At 44.2% G+C, this 6,781-nt stretch overlaps 1 non-coding gene across 1 annotated transcript; it reads right to left on the minus strand.

Moving 5' to 3' along the window:
• Positions 1-6,407: 6,407 nt before the first annotated feature.
• trnaw-cca (transfer RNA tryptophan (anticodon CCA)) lies at positions 6,408-6,479 on the minus strand. Its single transcript has one exon. It is a non-coding gene; the product is annotated as a tRNA-Trp (tRNA).
• Positions 6,480-6,781: the final 302 nt, after the last annotated feature.

Genomic DNA, 6,781 nt, shown 5'->3' on the forward strand with positions numbered 1-6,781 from the left:
CGAAGGCTTGGCAATCCATTGTTGGAAACTGTTTCTTTGAATTGGTAAGTTTAAAAAAAATCTTTCTTAATTTGCCGCTTAAGTTTCTGTCTCTGAGATGGTGGGGGACTTGATCAAAGGATTTAAATCATTGCTACTAATTAGATTATCTTCTTTAAATTTGCCCTGGAAAAGTACCGTGTTTAAATTACAATGTTGGGTTTTTGTTTAAATTATTATGTTGATGTGCAAGGTCTGTTCTTCATCAAGTCTGGTTAAGAACAGTTGAGAAATGGAGGGACGTTGCATGTTTTAATTTCACTCTGTTGTGAATCTGGTGACAGTGACATTCATTTGTATTAGGTTGCTTACCCTTAGTTGTAATGTCTTCCAACCCAACTATTCACTGTGGTAGGAAGTTCCACAGTCTCACCACACTCTGAGGTTTTTCATGAAATTCTTAGTACACAATTGTAAGGGAAAAAGTTGACGAGGGCGGAATATAGGGTGTTAACTGCAAAAGCCAGGAAGACATTCGACAAAGTAAAACCATGACAATGTAGGGACAAATAAGGAACTTTGGCAGAAATGAAGAGGTCACACGTCAGAGTTCAAGATAATGGTCGTGACAAGAAGAAAAAGTACTCTGAAGATATTGGATATTGTAATTACACAAGTTTCGAGATGTTGTAGTTGGTTGAATACGATAACGTAAGAGATGAAATAACCAAAACCACGAATGTAATTGGATGTCGGTAACCATAAAGCAAGTGTACACTATTGATTGATATAGGTCAATTGCGTGCAAGTAGGCCATTCAGCACATCGAGTCAACATTGACTGACCATCCCACCCCAGACTCAGTTCGTTACCCTATCCCTGTAACCCTGCACCTCCCATGGTCAATCTACCCTCACCTGCATATCCTTTGGACTGTGGGAGGAGGCCAGAGCACCAGAGGAAACCCACGCAGACACAAGGGGAGAATGTGCAAACTCCTCACAGTCGGCCCGAGGGTGGGATCAAACCCAGGTCACTGATGCTGTGAGGCAGCAGTGCTCACCACCGTGCCACCACCACATGCTGCTCTCTAAAGAAGTGAATTTCAAAGACTCGGGAACACTTGAGAGAAAAATAAGACTCTCTTATCTGAAATGAGAGACTAGTCTCTGGGTGGAAGTGAGTGGACATTACATTTACATTAAGTCCTCTCCAGATGTTGTAAGGCTCCATAAGATCATCTGTTTCTTCTAAACTCAAACTGATACAAGCCCAGCCTGACATCCCCTTGTCCCCGATTATAAGTTGAGTAAATCAGCGACCCTCGACCTCACTGGCATGACACAGGATGCCCTCAATCTAAGTTGACCTTAACTGTCTAACCTCTTGACCCCCCACGCCACTATGTGCAACTCAGCCCTAAACGAGAGCAGGGGAACTGAACAGACAGTAGTGAGGTGGACATTGCATTCCCAGAGAATATTATTCAAGTGAATAAGTTGTTCAGCACTCATTCGGATCATTGCGGAGACAATGTTTCCTGTCATTTAAATATCTTTGATCTCAATAACAGTCTAGTTTTGTTGTACATTGTGTGTGTTTTATCTGTGTTTCACGACATGATTTTCTGTTGCTGTCATTCCCATTAGGGGGTGTGAATTCAGTTCCAGATAATATTCTCAGTTCTGAATTTTCCTTGAGGACTAGTGTAGAACGTACTCAGTGTCAGTCATAGTGGAAGACGCTCGACAGTTTATTTAACCCTTTGCTGTCATTGTCTTGGAACTATATGAATGGGGAAGTGTAGAGGAGGTTTTACTCTGTATCTAACCCAATGCTGTCTCTGTCTTGGCTGTGTTTGTTGGGGACAGTGTTGAAGTAGTTTCACTTACAAATTAAGAGTAGAGGAAGTTTTATTCTGATTGTGATCCCATGCTGTCCTTGTCCTGGGAGTTTTAGATGGCGTCTATAATTGCAATGAATGCAGACTTGGCTGTGGGAGTGAAGGGTACTTCTACCTGAGCAGACCCATCTTTGAGATTTCTGTGCTGATCAAGACAATCTCAGACACCTTCATTCACTTTTCCAACCAACCACAGGGTGGTTAAGGATGGTATAAATGCTGGCATTGCCAGCGATGCCCACACTCCATGTATGAATAAATACTTTCTGTTTAAAAGTTACATTCACGTTCCAAACCCTCTAATGTATGATTACTTACATGGAAAATTCCTGTATGGTTGGAATATCATTTTAAAACATAGGAATGTGTCAACCATGTAGAAATATAACAAGAACAACAAATTGAGAAGTTAACAAGTAATGAGCAGGACCAGAATGCTGAATCAGTCTGACCTCCATGACTGAGAGAGTTCTCCCAGATGTTGAAGTTACACTAGTGCCTTTTACTCTTGCAGCTTCCCAAACGTTTGTCCCTGATGTATGATCTTTCAATGACCCGAAGAACTAACTGTTTTTATCTCCATAGCTGCTGCCAGACTTGCTGAGTAATTCCAGCCCTTCTGCTTTTTTCTTTTATGGGATTTGAGCTTCCCTACATCAGTGTAATGAAGAACTGCAGATTCTGGAGACCTGAAACACAAAAGTGCATAAATTGCTGGAGAAACTCAATAGGAATGGCAGCACATGTGGAGAGAGAAGCAGAGTTAGCATTTGAAGTGCTGTGACCCTTCTTCACAACAGTTCTGGACGCAGGGCAGGATATTGGCTCTGTTTCTTTCTCTCTCTCTCCACCGGTATTGCCAGACTGGCTGAGTTTCTCCAGCAATTTCTGTTCTGACACTTTCACAAGGTTGATATTTGTTATCCAACCCTAATTGCAAGGTATCTTGTTTGAGCCAATTCAGAGGGCAGTTTAAGAGTCAACCACATTGCTGTGGGTCTGGAGTCACATGTAAGTCTGATCAGATAAGGATGGCAGTTTCCCCTAAAACCTCTCCGCCCCCACCCCACTCCGGCACCTCTCCGCCCCCACCCCACTCCGGCACCTCTCCGCCCCCACCCCACTCCGGCACCTCTCCGCCCCCACCCCACTCCGGCCTATCACCCTCACCTTGACCTCCTTCCACCCATCCCACCTCCATCGCCCCTCCCCCTAGTCCCTCCTCCCTACCTTTTATCTCAGCCTGCTTGGCTCTCTCTCTCTTATTCCTGATGAAGGGCTTATGCTCGAAACGTCGAATTCTCTATTCCTGAGATGCTGCCTAACCTGCTGTGCTTTGACCAGCAACACATTTGCAGCTCCCTCCTGAAAGGACATTGTGAACATGGATTTTTATGACAATTAACGTCAGTGCCATCGATACCATACTGAGACTAACTTTGTGTTCCCCATTTATGATTTGAATTATTCACATCTCATCTCTTGCTGTGGTGGGATTGTGAACGCATGTTCCCTGGATTACTCATCCTGTGACATTATGTCTAAACTGTTGCTTCCCATCCTTTGTTATTTTGTGTCTGCTCTTTACGTCTTTGTCCTCTGATGTTTGGGAAATTGAACCTGTTTAAAAGATTGCTCGAAACCTGCCCCTTTGACCAAGTCTTTGGTCACCTGTCTTAATCTGTGTTCCGGTCTTGTGATTTTTAAAGGAATTCTCATTATGTTTACGTGAAGCACATTGAGATAGTTAACTGTACCACAAGTATTATTAGAATGCAGCTTCTATCCCTATCTTAATATCTGAAAATAGAGGGTCATATTGTAAAAGTAGAAGACAAAAATGAGGATGATTTCTTTTCTTTGTGAGGGTTGTGTGTCTTCCTCAAAAGTTAAATATGTCACATCGATACACAAGTCAAATTTACACAGTTGTGCTGGCACGCTTGTGGAGCTCTGAGTTGTCTTGTCCTGTTCTCTGTCGGTGTGTCCTGATCTCGTGTGAAACATCTTCGCTCAGATGGCAATGAACCGGTGAAGTGTAACACATGACTTGCTGGTTTGCCCCATTTCCTGCAATAAAGAAACCAACGCCCGTGTAAGAAAAGACTCTCTGCAGGATTGCTGTGTCAAGACAAATTCTGAACACTAAGCAGGCTGCACAAAAATGCACTCATATCAATTTACCTGAGGGAAGAGTCTCCGGTGTCCATTTCTCTCTGTCCCGACAGCACAGTATCTTCCTATCTCTCTGTTAACAGGACCTTTGGAACACGTTCAAAGTTGCCCATTTCCTACGCATTAGTGTAACCGACTTCTCCTGCCTCACGAAACAGAGAGAGAGAGAGCAGAAGAGCGAGTGGGCTCCTTCTTCCACCAGACACAGCTTGCAAGTCGAAACAAAATGGTTCAATATCCACCAGTAGTCCTGCGAGCAGGGAGACAGATTGAGAAGCAGATGTTCTTGAAACTCTATGCTGCTTGTAATTCCCGGAGCAATGTACAATGTATTTCGTACTCAGCAAGTCTCAGTTGCTTCAGGAGCTGGGCGCGCCCATGGTTCTTGGCTAGTTGGTCTCGGAGTATGATGCTAGCTTTGGGTTTTCTAGCATATACAGACGGTGGGAGGGGCCGGGTTCCAATCTCAGGTGAACCCTCATTTCTTAAATTGACATGAGCAAAAATGCTGCGTCAGTTTTCTCAAAAAGCCGCTTTGTTAAATAAGATCGGACTGCCTGAATTAGGGACGGCGCAGAGCTGCCATTGCAGTGAACACGGCGAAGGGAAACACTTGCTCAAAGTGAAAACAAGTATTGCAGATTTTTCGCCCGTGCAATCCGAGTCTGAATGAATCCTCCACCTGTATTACGCTCAATTCTGAGGGTGATACTTCAGGAAGCGGGGAAGTGAAGTGATTGCAGATGGCGCTGAACAGGTTGAAGTGAATGGTACCGTCCTGAGGAATGTCAGCAACGAAGGGAGATTGGAAAGTTTGGGGCAGCTCTCTTTGGAGAACAGAGGGCTGAAAGCTGGTCTGATTGAAGTTTTCCACGTCATGAGGGTTTTAGACAGAGGAAATAATGCAGTGAAAATGCTCCCAGGCCTGAAAAGATCGAGAACGTTTTGGCAGAGATTTAAAGTCATCAGGAAAATAAGTAAAAGTGACATTAGGAAGACCGTTTTCAAGGGACTGGGGTCAGTAAGTCGCTGTCTGACAGTGACAAAGAGGCAGATTCAATGGACACAAAAGGGAAATCGGTGGACATGTTCAATGTAACAATGTGCAGATTTACAGGGAGAAGGCGACAGAATGAGACACGTATTTACATATTGTGTTGAGCCAGCAGAGCTAAGGTGGGCTGCATGGCCTCAGTCTGCGCTGTCAGACATTTTGTGATTCTGAGTGAAATCGGAGTTAGACCAACAGAACGTGGAAAATTTGACAACGGGTATATTCTACCCAACAGGATACTCCATCACAGAAATGAAGGTGTTTTGACATCATTCTCGAAGGTCCATGCCACTATGCAGATTCAAAACTGAGTATTCCTTTGAATCACTGAGTAATTTGTTACAGTTATTCAGTTGAGGTGAGCGGAGTTGCGCATTGGGAGCCACTCCAGTTGATAGGTCGAAGCCGTTTTCTCCTGTGTGATAGTCCCACCAGCACTCCAATTTGCTGTGCTTCCAGTCAGTAGATGCAGATTACTGTCCCATACTGATCCACGGGCCACGATGACCCAGCTGTGGTGACAAGCTTGTGAAGGTCTGAGTGCTCTTCTCCTGTTCTCTGTCGGCCTGCTATGATCCGAATCATCAAACCTCTCTTCTCCGAGATGGGGATAAACTGATGAAGGTGAAACACATCAGTTGCGGTGTGTTCCATGCGCAGGAGGCCCTGCTGTAATTCCCCACGCTGTCTCACACAGCAGCATCCTCTCGGTGAATTACGCTTGGCAAATAAAAACGATTGAACCAAATCAGTGTCCTCCATTGGATTTTACTGACACCGTTTATAAAATTCAGGCTCACCGTTAATGTGGAGAGGGGCCGTCAGACTGTAGTTTCCGCTGCTTCTGTTGAATAAAGATAATTTTAACTGTGTCCAGTGAGAGGAAAGGATTTGCTGTTGGTGGGAAACATTTCTATCTGAACTCGTTTGTCACTCTGCTATGACAGGAGGAGCTGGGACCTCCTGATAGTTTGAAACACAAAGCTGATAATCACTAGATTATGTTGTAAAAATATCGGTATAATGTTATTCACACCGCGCTGTCACCAACTGAACGAAGCGGCTGTGTGTTTAAATCCCGTGATGAACAGTTTGTCTTATTATTTCTCACACTGGGGGGAGCTGAGCATTTACCCAAACACTGGGCACACCACCTCCCTGATTCAGTGTTCACAAATCAAACTGATAGCAAAGCTTTCCTGTGATCGAAAGTTTCCGGAAAGAAGATTTGGCTCAACAGAAAAACGGAGTAAACATACTCCTTCCTTGGTTTGAAACATAAATGGTCGACTTCAGTGAGCCTGACGTGATTCGAACACGCAACCTTCTGATCTGGAGTCAGACGCGCTACCGTTGCGCCACAAGCTCACTGATGGCCGGAGGTCTCTATTCATGATTAAAGGAAATGATCGCACTTCAATGATTTTACGTTTTGAGTAGCAACGGAGATCAACAGTTCATGTCTGTTCTGTTCCTCCCCCCTCTCTTTCTGTCTCTCGAAACAATTTCCAACTCTCTCTCAATGAAAATCTGAAAGAATTGTGGATGCTGTATATCAGAAACAAAAAAAACAGGAGTAGCATGTGACCCTTCCACAGAACTGATGGTGATTGGGAAAATGTCGGTTTATATGCAGGAGATATTGTGGGAGGAAGGCGGAGATCAGGACA

The sequence above is a fragment of the Hemiscyllium ocellatum genome, assembly GCF_020745735.1.
Source record: "Hemiscyllium ocellatum isolate sHemOce1 chromosome 27 unlocalized genomic scaffold, sHemOce1.pat.X.cur. SUPER_27_unloc_17, whole genome shotgun sequence".
Classification (NCBI taxonomy): Eukaryota; Metazoa; Chordata; class Chondrichthyes; order Orectolobiformes; family Hemiscylliidae; genus Hemiscyllium; species Hemiscyllium ocellatum.